General features: G+C 35.3%; 1 long non-coding RNA gene across 1 annotated transcript in view; it reads right to left on the bottom strand.

Annotated features, from left to right (window-relative positions):
- LOC125965117 (uncharacterized) overlaps nt 1–13,100 on the bottom strand; it is a 46,182-nt gene extending 33,082 nt beyond the window's left edge. The window contains exons 1-2 of the long non-coding RNA XR_007478649.1: nt 13,016–13,100; nt 11,236–11,271 (exon numbers count right to left, since the gene is read on the bottom strand). This is a non-coding gene — a long non-coding RNA (uncharacterized LOC125965117). The remainder of the gene's footprint in view (nt 1–11,235; nt 11,272–13,015) is intronic.
- Between the last annotated feature and the right edge of the window lie 344 nt (nt 13,101–13,444).

Below are 13,444 nucleotides of genomic sequence, written 5' to 3'. Positions count from 1 at the left end.
ACCAGATATCTGTGACCAGTACTAATGACAATCACAGCCTCTAGCCCACGTCCCTGTACTAGAAACATAACATAAGCAAGAAATACAGTTGACCCTTGAACAACATGGTTTGAACTGCATGAGTTCACTTACAAGTGGATTTTTTTTCAATAGTGAATACCATGGTACTAAACGATCCACTGTTGGTTGAACTGCAGATAGGGCGGAACCCTGTAATAAAGGGCAGACTATAAATCATACCAGATTTTTGCCTGCATGAAGGGCTGGGTCCCCTAACTCCCAAGCTGTTGAAGGATCAACTGTAACCTTACATAGAGTTAATCCAGGGGGATGCCCAAATATTCATTAAACGAGAACTGGTTAAGAAATCATGGTTCATGCATGGTAGCAGTTACCAACCCTAGGTACACATTAGAATCACTAAAAATGTTTTTTAAAAGACCAGTGTTTGGGGTTCACCACCCACCAGTATCATCAGAAATTTAAAGGTAGTCAGGATAAGGTCTAGGCTTTGGTATTATTGCAAACATTGCCAAAGGATTCTGATACGCAGCCAGAGTTAAGAACCACTGATATACACAACTGAGTATTAACCATATGATACAGAACTACAGGTAATGATTTATAATCATGTCCATTATCTATAAAAAACTATTTCAAGTTTAAAACAAGTTCCAAAATGCTTTGATATATGCTTTATGTACCCATATTTGCTTAAACATACAGAAAAGTTTAGAATGCTACACTATAAAATGTTCCACGTGTTCACCTCAGAGGAGTGGGCAGGACTTTCCATGGCTTATTAAGAGATGAGGAAAAGGATTTAAGTTCCACTTAGTTTTCACGTTCTTTTCGCTAGGTTTTTGATTATTACTTCCTGTGTTCTGCAATAATAATCTTGTTGTGGTTAAGAAGAATCTAATGCTAAACTTTGAATTTAAAGGACAAAATATTATTTAATACCCTAAAAATAGAAATGCATGCCGTATCTCTAAATAGGGAAATGTAATGCTGAAAATATGTTGGTTTTCACCAAAGTCACTACCAAATGTACAGATTAAAATTCCCAGATTTCTTGTGGGTGGTTTAGGGAGAATTTAATTATTTTAAATTATATCTGGAAGAATTATCACTTTTAAATAAATACATTTATTTAAATATTATCATATTTAAAATAAATTTGGGAAACAGGGATGAGTTTTAACCCTAAATTAAGAAAACATTATACATTTAGGATACTGCAAAGACTTTGGTACAGCTGCAGGAACAGAAAGATCATGCAAAAGAACATAAGAGGAATGTTTATGGCAGACCCCAAAATATATAAGAATCTAGAATGTAGTAAAGGTGGTATTTCAAAGTGTGGAAAAAGAATAGTTTATTCAATAAACACTACTGAGAAAACTTGCTATGTTTCTTACTCTACATAGCAAAACAAAAATTCATCATTATTCAAAATTTAAATGTGAAGTATAACCTATAAAAAGTAAAGTATGAATATGAAGTATAACCTATAAAAATAAAGTATAAACAAACATAAATAGTTATATCATCCTGGAAAACAAAGGGCTTTTCTAAAAACAGAATCACAGAAAGAAGCTATAAGTAGACTATTTACAAACCCATAAATAAAAATCTAAAATATCGGTGTCATCATATATCACAAATAATAAGAATAGATGATCAGCACTCTGGGGAATTTAACACATTTTAGACAAACTATTAATAATCATTAGTATAAAAGCCCCAGACACATTTATTAGAGAAAGTGTAACAATAACAACAAAAAGGTAAACAGCTGAATAGATATTTGACAAAAGAAAAGAAATACAAGTTAATTGATTCGATATCCATTTTGTATTTATACTCTACATTTCCTGATTAGGTACTGTTCTAAACTCAGCAATAGCCTAATGAACATAACAGAGCCCATGTCTTCTGAATGTATATTCTAGTAGGGGGAAAAAAATGATATAACCAAGTCTCGTGTGTCACAAATGTAATGCCAAATAATAAAGCAGAGTATGGACATTAGGACATACGGGCATGAGGAGTTAATTTATATGGGATGGTCAGAGAAAGCTTCACTGAAAGGAATAAGGCTATGAGTCATGTGCACAAAGTGTTTCCCAGGCACAGGATATAAAGGTATGAGAAGACAGTTATCAATCTGCTTCATAAGGTTGCTTCAGCCTGAAGCAACAAGGTTGCTTTTAGCTAAAAGCGACCTCAGAGTTTACCTGCCCTCCCTAAGGACTGAAGGGAGCAGTATTTTGGCATGTATTACACCTTCACAAAAATGGTTTGGAGAGCTCCATCGACCATAGTTTCTAGAGAGATGTACAGAAAGTAACAGTGCCAAAAGTCAAGGAAAATGCTTTTCAACTGTAGTTAAAATTTTCTATTAGCATAATTCAGCATTAGAAATTCTTTGAAGCTTATATGGCCCACTATGTAAGTGGAAGCCTACAAAAGTCATCCATGGACTCAAAGACATAATGACATAATGGTTTCCATTTCCATGTGGACTCACTTCATAGGAGATATATTTGGCTCAGCAGAATTCATTTAACATTTATGTGTTAAGTTTATAGATAAGCAGGAAAAGAAAAACTGTTCTTTCTGTCTAGTTCAAATTGGAAAAAAATAATAAGATAATAATTTTTGTAAGGTGAGAGAAAAAACAGTTTGATGAATGGGAATCAGGTTAGGTCCATGCAGAAGCTCTCCATAGCAAGGTTTGCTATACAATCTTGCTTTAATTTAAAAAGAAAGGAAAGGTAACACTGGAGGGACAGATGAATTGCACTTGTTTGTGAATGTATGAGAACAAAGAAGAAAAACAAGGAGACCAGGACCACACTTAATCTTACATCTTAATCACTGGGACAGATTTGGATAGGGAGACATATAAACAACAATATCTCAATTGTTTTTGAAGGTAGATCTCCCAAAGTGAGGTCCCAGCAGGAAGCATAAATGGGTTCTCCAATTCTGAGGATGGAGTTTTACCCAGATCTTAGATTTATAGTCTGCTACCAGTGTGAACAAAGGGGAACTAACAAGATAACTTTGACTTCTCAATTGCTCATTTTCTGGCCCGTTAAAGAAACAGCAGAGGTGGGACAAATTTGATAATGAAACCTGTACTCCCCAGAATTGGGGGAATGCAAGATAATCTTATGACGATTTCAACTGTGGAAGTGACAAATAATTAAACTATGAATGGCATAATATACCATCTTTCCTCACTTGCCTTAGTCATTGCTTGCTAAGTGAGCAGGAATTAAACTTTTTCACTGACAAGTTTCCTTTCTTCCTTTTGCAAGTTTATGAGGGATTATCTAATAGAACCAGCCAGTCTAAGCTTGACTATGCTCCCAGAACTGTTCAAAGGAAATGGCTACTATCCCAGTAATACAAAACGAAAAGCAGGAAGAGGATCTACCACTCACTAGAGGAACCCACGAGTGAGATGGAGATTGTGTCTCTTTTCTTGTCATCAGAAATTCTCACCAAGAACATCTCAAGAGAGAAATAAATTAAAGTGCTTCATCTCAGGAGGTCCTCTGCATTGCTGTCCATGAGGAACAGGGTAAGAATGGTAGAGCCATCCTGGAGTAGCCAGGCACCATCAGTAGGCAGGAGTGAGGCTACCAGTAGCCATTCTATCAGAGAGATGGTGCAGCTGTAGCATGCATGGGGGAATAAAGAAAGAGAAAAGTCAGACCACACTAGAGGGGTTTTGTGGGGGAATCTCTGGAGCAACCATGGATTATGGCAGACCTGGGTTTGAAAAACAAGATTTTTAAGAATTCTTACTCTGGTTTGCTAATATACACTTTAATGCTCTTAAAGAGACAAATAATGATAAGAAGTACCTTGTGATTTTTTTTTTGTTTGTTTATCAGAATGTGAAATTTTGTAATGACTCCATGCAGAAACCAAGCCTAGTGAAGCCCTAGAACATAGTCAAGTTATACAAACATCCCTTCTAAAGACATCCAAATACTGACCACACTCAGTCAGCAAGGAGGGGGTCATTCAGAGGTTTGGTGAAAATTTCTTTCAAATCAAACCATAGCTGGAGATGTTAACCAGGTAAACTCAGAGCCAAACCAAACCAAAATATTGTTAGTGCTCAATAAATATTAAACTTGGAAAGGAAAATATATGCCTTCATAAATCCCTGTTAGAAATGGTCCATTCCTATACCTTTCATGTGTAAATGTGAAAACACAAACCCAAAGAAGTAAATGATTTGTACACATTTGATACCCATTGTCCCAACTTAGACATCAGCCAAAAAAGGTTTCCAGAAGACTTTTCACTTTTAGCAAAATTTTTACAAAACCTCCTCTACTTCTCCCTACATTTCTTTTCCCTGTTAACTTCCTTCATTCTTCTAGAAAGCTAAATATTCTGAATCTTCTTTAGTGGATGAGCGGTCCTTTAAAAAAGTTTATTCTCTGTGAGTAAATTTTAATTCCTCAACAAAATTTGCAGCAAGTTCAAAACATAATCAAATGTGACCTTTCATTCTTAGCATTTATCTCTGAATTTTCACCTTTTTAACATTTTAAAATGAATTGTAATCCTGATTCATGTGCCTGACTGACAGAATGGAAACTATAGTTATCCAGCAAATGAAATGATACATCTAACGAAATGATAAAGACTATGCTGGATCCTAATATGGACCCCAGAATCAGAGGGCCAATAAAACTTTTTCCATATAAGCAATAAGGCTGTTTTGCTCTCTAATCATTTGTGTGTTCAGTGGAATAGCACTTTTAATTTTCTTCAAGCACTTTTCCTTCGCATTCAAGACTTTGCTAATTGCTTGTGCAAGGGGCCTAACTTTCAGCCTATCTTGGTTTTCACCATGCCTTCCTCACTAAGCGTAATCATTTCTAGCTTTCGAATTAAAGTGAGAGATGTGTGACTCTTCCTTTCATTTGAATACTTAGAGGCCACTGTAGGGTTATTAATTGGCCTAATCACAATATTTTTTGTTGTGTCTCAGGGAATAAGGATGCCCAAGGAGAGGGAGAGAGATGGGGGGACAGCCAGTCGGTGGAGCAGTCGGAATACACACAATATTTATTAAGTGTGCCATCTTATAAGGGCGTGGTTTGTGGCACCCCAAAACAAGTACAATAGTGACATCAAAGACCACTGACCACAGACAACCATAACTACAATAATAATCAAAAAGTTTGAAATATTGTGAGAATTACCAAAATGTAACACAGAGACACTAAGTGAGCAAACCCTGTTGAAAAACTTTCGCCAACAGACTTCCTCAACGCAGAGTTGCCACAAGCCTTCAATTTATAAGAAACACAGTATCTGCAAAGCACAATAAAGTGAAGCACAATAAAACACAATAAAAGTACAACCTTCTAGCCTCTTCTTCCACATTCTCTGTGTTTTTTTCATTTCAAAAATGCCAGAATTTGTGCTGTTCCCAGAACTCATTACACTGTTTCAATCTCCATGTCTCTGTTCCTGCTGTCCCCTCACCTGGATGACTCTAGACTGTTGCAGTGGCTTCAAATGATCACTCATGTCTAGTTTTCCTTTCCTTCTGGGCATAGGAGAAGACTTTACCACTCTGCATCCCCTTGTAGTTACATGAGGCCATGCAACTAGCTCTGGTCAATGGATTATAAGCAGATTCTGGAAATGTCTGATATGGGAGGATTACACATCTCTGTGTAGCATGTTTTCAACTCTGTTCAATATGTTGTGGACAGAAATGACATATTTATTTAGTGGTGATTAAATGGGGCTTTTAATTGACAGTTCCACACTTTCCAGCCCTCTTGTGAAAGCATATATTGCAATGGAGCTTCAATAAAATCAATGCAGACTAGAATCTGAGCAACCTCAGGATATACCACTGCTCTGGAGAATTCATCAGAACACCATAATAGGTGTTGTGTAAGCAAGAAATATAGTATTTTTTAAGCCACTGAGATTTGGGGGGTGGTTTGTTCTTATAGAGTAGTCAATTCCTTCCTGCCTGAAAATAAAACATAGCTGTCTTCCCCTGTTCTGAAACTTCATAGGCTGAGTTAGACGCCTGTGCTGTGATCATTTCAGAATTTAATGCCAACATCCATACTTTCTGTTCAGGAGTGTAACAGCACCTTTTCAGTCTACAAGATCTTTCTGTGAACCTATCCCCAGTTTGAGGACAGGCACATATGATGCACCCAAAGTCAACCAATGCAACACATTCTCAGTGATTGATTCAAATGTGGGTAACTGATTAAATCATTCTAAACAGCATGAATATCAAAACTCCTTCTTGTAATGCTGGGATAAAAATGTTTTCACCTTATTAAACTATTTGTAGCTGAAAGGAGATAGCTCTGTAGCTACTGGAAGCCTTTTTGTTGCCATGAGCGATGTCCATTTTAAAATCAGAGGCAACACAAGTGAAGTCAAGTCACATTACAGAGAGAATTATATTCCTACTATATTATCCGACTTTCTTACAAAGCCATGCCTAAAACCAGCCCCACTTTTGGACTTTCTCTTATGTGATTCAGTAAGTTCCTCTTTACTTAAGCCAACTTGGACTTAGTTTTCCTATAATTTTTATTCTAAAAAGCATTAATGGCAGAGATTCTTCCTTTAGTAATCAGAACACTGTGTATTTTCTGCTATCAGAGGATTTAAAGTGCAGTTTATTGTATGTTCAGATGCTTGTATCTCCCTCTAAAATATGTTTCCTGAGGCCACAGTGTCTGTCTTATTTAATTCTTATAGCTGATGCCTGGCTTACAGCTGATGTTTAATGAGTGGCTATTCAAATTACCTGAACCGAGCAGGGAACATAGTATGTTTGGGCCTTAGCAGGGGGTCTCTGGCTCCAGTGGAGTCAGCGGGCAGCCAGACAAAGAAGGCTTCTAGCAAGGTCGTCAAAGAGAGGGATGCTCAAAGCAAGCATCACAGATTTTCCAACATTTCTTGGAGCCATTTTGATATTTTAGCAGAAACTGGGGTTGCTTTGCAGTTCTTAGACTATTTAAAAATAGTCTAGTCTTGCCTTGTCAGAATTCTATCACCTATGTTTGAAGAGGCCACCTCAGGTCGAGAAGAATCATACCTTGCCAACACAACATGAGAAGAAAGAACGGAATAGATACAACAACATGAACGGAATAGATACAACAACATCAGAATTGTTTTCTCTGAGAGGCCAAGACGAAAATTAAGATATATTCTGTATTTAAGAAAACTGCTTCTTAAAATACTCTTCAGCAGGAAATGGTTCAATGTCTTTTCTCTGCTCAGGTCTTCCTTATGGTTAAAGCTAATCCACATTGAGGGCTTGGTAAGACACCATGAATGATGCTCTCTCATTACCTGTCACCTCAGGGATAAGGCTCTTTGGAGCATGACACAACACATCCTCCCATTCTCAACCTGAGTCACTGTCACTTTTCTCTTTTTGACCTTTTGCAGGAACTGCGGGGACATCATTCTTGACTGACACTGATGCTGCCAGGCAGCTTGCTCCCAAGGATGGCACCCGCTGGCTCTGTGGCTGTGACTAACACCCAGGGCTTTCTTCTATCAGGGAAAAAATACTATAAAAGAAAATGCTGACAATTACTGTAGTGGAATAAATATGATGGTTTAACGCCAACCACTATACTGCTGCTGAATGGCATCCTTCCCATTTTCTGCCAGGACTTTCTCTTGCTTCTTTTAAATAATCATTGTATTTTACCTTTTAAGCGTTTTTTCTTTTTAGAATTTTGTATCTTCTTCAAAACATAGGAATTATTTATCAAACTTCATTGCCAATTTATTAAATAATATTATAACCAAGGCTTTGCAGTAAATTATAACATTTCTCAAAGTATGGTCCATGGAGCTTGAATTTCAAAGTTACCTGTACCATGTGTTTAAAAATGGGAATATGGGCATCTCACAAAAACCACTGAGTTTCTGGGAATTTCCTTCTTAATCAATAGAGCATGTGATTTTTTTTAAGGCAAAACAAAGTTTGAGAACTACTAATCTACTGTCTTATTTTGTATTAGGCACTGTGCCTCATATCACCAGGAATATCAAAGTGAAGTGAGGGTCATCTTGAATGGAAATACTTTCTCAGAAAAACAGGCATAACACCATTAAAAATCAACAATATCCTCCTTGCAAAATGCTATGAAGATCAGAGCTATTAGGAGTATGTATACTAAGTCTCTCCATTTGAGTATCTGTAGTAGATAGAGTAGATATTCAACAAAGTATTACATTTTATTATTTAGAATATGACTCTATAAATTTTAGGATATTAGCCTACTGATCACTTATAAGTAGCTTGTTTAGATTTTCTATTATATCAAAATTATTGGCATCCTTAATATTTTATAATCATTTAAGATAATGTTATTTTAATTAAGTAGAATTTTTGCACAAAGATAAAATGGATTAATTTCTCTTACTTTCTCCTGCCATCAGGCGAGTCTTCTACCAAATGTCTAAATTGTGTTAATTAACATTCAGGGAACTGGAATTACTAATACCAGTAGGTATTTAGACATGGTCCTTGCTCCCACTCAAGTTTTAAAGACATGTAAAACCTCATGAAATAATTACATAACTCAGTAATACGAAAAGAATATCTATGCATAAAACTTCAGAGTTTCACATTTAATTTTTAAGCCTGAGAGGTAATGGACTAGAAGGTACAACAGAATTATAGGGTATTCACAGACGATTATGAGGGTGAAGCAAGGGCATTTGGAGTGGATGGACTGAGGGGACCAAATAAATTATTTACCAAAGAAAACAAAGGAAACAAGTCCTGAGACTGTTGGTCTTATTCTATTTTGGAAAGTCAGATTCAGTAATGACCTATGAAATATCAGGCTGAACAACTGTGTTGATATTTATAAGAAGTAGTGAACTTCTCTGTGAGACACTGAAAACCAAACTAAACCAAATGTGAGTTATAAAACAATAGAGGCTAGTCAAAGTAGACAGCTTAAAGGTGCATCATCCAGATAAAGAATGAAATTTCCAAATTCACATCAGCAACAAGCATTATAATACCATCAGTTCATGCAGGTACAACCAAGTCAGGTTTTAAAATTCTCAGAAAGATAAACTGGGAATTCCCTGGCAGTCCCGTCGTTAGGACTCCACACTTTCACTGCTGAGGGCGCGGATACAATCCCTGGTTGGGGAACTAAGATCCTGCAAGGCACGCAGCATGGCCAAAGAATAAAATACAATTTTACAATTCTTTTACAATAAAATAAAATTCTCAGAAAGATAAATTAGAAGAATAAAAATTTAGATAGTAGCTTAAAAAAGTGGAAATATTTCCTAATAACTTTAAATGTTTATCATAGTTCTAAGTGTAATGTTAAAATCACAGTATTTTACCCTGGAGAAGTTTCAAACTATAGCACATTATACTGAAAAAAAAAATCTTGCAACTCTTTTTACTATTGGAATTGATCAATATGGAAACATACATCCAATACAGTCTCAAACTCAAAAGACACTCAGATCATCTAAGCTGCCATGGTACACACGACTGTGCAATTTTTGCACCTGGTCATAAATGTAGAATTTTTAACCATTTAAAAAATATATTTATTCTTTAAACTATTTTTTTTCAGAAATAGTTTTTCAAAACAAGATCTTATATTTTGGTGGTAGAGACCTAGGTCTTTGGCTTCAGATCTGGTTTAAGTTCTGCATTCACTACCAATGAGCTGTATGACTTCAAGTCACCTGACTATTCTAAATATGTTTATATGTAAAATGAAAACAACCCCCATAAAATTGTTCTGACAATTAAATTATCAACTTGGAAAGTGCTTTTCAGATAGGAAGCGCTCAATAAATGTTATCAAGTTTTAGAATCACATGCGATTAGATTGGAAGTTTTCAGAAAGAAAAAAAACTATATATAAATATATACACACACTATAACATGCATATATATGTATATATGAAAACTCTGTTAAAAGAGTTTTTGTTTCATTAAAATAATTAAATCTGTCCCAATAATAGTTTATCAGTATTCTCAGATGCATTATATATCCTGATTCAAACACTGGCCTAAAGTTCTTAGAATGCTGATTGATTTCAGGTTGTTAAAACTTCTTTGTGGTTTGACATCTATTAACTCCAAGAGACTCTGATTGAGCATCTACAGTTATTATGTTTTTAGTTTCTCCTTTTATACTGTAGCTTTAGTGGATATTGACCAGGTTCTTTTGAGTACCTACTTAGCTAATAAAAGACTCCCTAGCAGTTTTCAGTGCACTTAGGTTCTCTAGGTACTATTTCAGGTACATGAGAAGAGCTGGAGATTTTACTTTTCATAAGAAAATGTGCAAGAAAGAACTGGACAAGGATATATTGTGGAAAAGGAGATACACTGCAATAGAAGTTAAAACAGAGTGACCCCCATGCCCAACCTTTATAGCTGTGTCATCATAAAGAAATAATTTATGCCCCGAGAGACCTGGTTTTCTTATCTAACTTATGCAAATCATAATAGTTTCTGTAGTTATTTCTTAGAGTTTCTTATGAGGAATGAATAACACAATGCATACTTAATATTGTGTATTTCAAATTAAATATAAATTGAACTTATTATAATGAATCTGTTTCTCATTTACCTTGGAAACATTTACTTGGCTTACGTTACACTTAATTGTCACAGCTGCCTTATAAGATGGCTCTTATTATCCCCTTTATAGATTTTTTTTTTAAAGGCTCAAGAAATTGAGTCACTTGTAATAAGTGATGAAGCAAGGCTTCAAACCAAAGTTTGTCTTACTCTGATGTCTGAGACCTTTACTTCAAGATTACCCCTCAGTAAGAGTTATGTTATAAAGGATAATATGTTCCTTTATACATTAGTGTAGAAACCAAAATTCAGGGCTTCGGTTGAGAATCTTGATTAGATTAATAGATTTTAATTGTAAAGGTTAGGTTTAAAAAGTATAATTCTTTTAAAAAGAAGCATATTGCAACATGCTAATATATTATCCTAGCATAGGTATTAGGAAGAAATCAGACTGATTTCACATCCTAGTTTAATCCCTAACTGCAGCACATTTTTAAGCTAATTGTTCTTGTCTTAAAATAGGTGTGGGTATGAATTAATGAGTTAATCCATATGAAGGAACTTAGAGGGCTAGATCTATAGTAAACACAGTGTAAATTAGCTAACGTGTTAATACTTACAGTAATGCCCTGTTCTGTGGAAAAAGATAAGTTTACCTATAAGGAAAAAAGGAAGTGGTAGAGATAATGATATATATTTAACATTTTATTGATTTTCTTTGGCATTCAAGAAAACTACACTTTCCATCTTCCTTTGTAGAGTGCTTGAGGACCACATGACAAAGTCCTGGCCAATGGAATGTTGGTGGAAGTTTGCTAAGCCACCACCAGATGCAGAGGTTTAGATACTGTGTGTGATCCTCCTACATTTTTAAGATGGACAACAAAAAAAGATGGAAGGATTCTATCTTGATCATGTCATTTTACTCCTACATTCAGTCATTACACATTTCTGAAAATATGGACATTTTTTATATAACCATCCTAATATAGTCCCCAGAGAATTAATGCAAATTCTCTGCTATCAAATAATACCCAGTACATAAAAACATTTTCGCAAGTGCTTCAGAAAAGTACATTTACAGTAAGTTTGCCTGATTCACTATCCAAACAAAATCCATCTATTATAACTTGTAGCTACATGTCTCTTAAATCCTTTTAAATCTAGAACCTCCTCTTGCTCTTTATGCCACTGACTTAAAATTTCCTGTGGAATGTTATGCCTTCTGAATTTGTCTTTTTGCCTCTTTGCACTTTTATTCAAACTTGTTCTTCTATCCTCAGTATTTCCTGTGATAGTTAAATCAAGAAGCTTGATTAGATCTAGACTCTGACTTTGACAAGGCTACTGTAGTTGTTTCTGTGTGCTTCTTGCTGTTTTCCTTCAGGAAGCCCACAATATCTGGTAGCACTGATTTAGTGACACTACAAATGTTCAGTGGGTTGAGGGAGTGACAGCTATCCCTCTATTGTTGGTGTCATTCATTGATGACTGCTAGCTGAAATAAACAATCCATATTTCATGATAGGGATTTTCTAATTTTATCATTCTTTCCACATTTACCAGCTGGAATTCCTTCCTTCATCAACTGAAAAACAGTTTCATATAGGACACACAAGATAAATGTAAAATTCTTTCTTTTTTAATTGCTGGTTTTCAAGAGGTAATTGGCCCTAATGTCTGCTAATGATATTTAATCAACTGTTGCTTGTTTGAGGCTTTTTCCATTTCTCTTTCATTTGAAGAGCATAACTATTAAGTTATATACTCATATACTAAATATATTACATATTAAATGTTATACATTATTATTGCATGCTGTTTAAACCCCTTTGTAAGCAACAAAAGGTGTCTATTTGATTGACATGACATCTACTTATAAAATATTTCCTGAATGACCACAGGAAGAAGTTCAAAGTTGATGTTATCTTCCCCAGGAAAGTCAGTCACAAAAGGATGTATATGAGGCCTGGGTAAGACCAACATGCAGTTGTAATAAGAGAATAATATGGTACCATCTCTCTCAGCATTCATCAAACTACTGGTTTTTGTAGCATATGCTGTTGGATACTTTCATACCCAGTGTTTTCTGTGCTCATCTAACAAAAAAGCACTGATTAAAAAAGAAAATAACACTTGCTTTGATCATGCAGCTCTAGAAAAGTTAGAATACATTCAGCAATGACATTTATTATTAGCAGAATCCGCTGTAAATCAGAGATAAAGTTGACAAATTTCACAGGTTGATCAGTGGAAATATCAAGTGACTCAGTGTGTGATGGATTAAATGGGGGGCAAAATTAAAGTTATGCAAATTATTTCTATGCAGGGATTCTAATGTCAGACACAAAAAATGACTAGACATGTCTCGTCAAGAATAAAAATGAAGCTGACGCTGACCTATGGATTGGCTCCTACTTAGTTTGGGTGGCTGATGACAACAAGGAGTTGATAAACACAGGAAATACTGTTCTCGAGTGGGATTCTGACCAGGATTTAATTTCTATTAGTTGACACTTCATGAATCTACATCTGCAACACGAAGATAATTAGTGTTCATTATGAGAGGCAGAAGATGGTAAATGGAATGGTTTTAGAGTCTGAAATTTAGCTCAGCCTCATCCTAAATGTGTGACATTTGGTAAGACACCTTACTGAATGAACCTCAATTTTCTCATCAGTAAAATAATAATAATAGAAATATACCCACTGCCTGCCTCAAAAGGTTTTAGTAAGGCTCAACAATCAAAATTGCAGAGCAAGCGAAAATGTCATTAATTAGGAATTAGTTAAATAAATGATGGTACCCTCTATGTGAGAATGTATCCA

The sequence above is a fragment of the Orcinus orca genome, chromosome 8 (genome assembly GCF_937001465.1).
Source record: "Orcinus orca chromosome 8, mOrcOrc1.1, whole genome shotgun sequence".
NCBI classification, from domain to species: Eukaryota; Metazoa; Chordata; class Mammalia; order Artiodactyla; family Delphinidae; genus Orcinus; species Orcinus orca.
The sequence above is the reverse complement of the archived record's forward strand: the minus strand, read 5'-3'. Positions and strand labels throughout refer to the sequence as shown.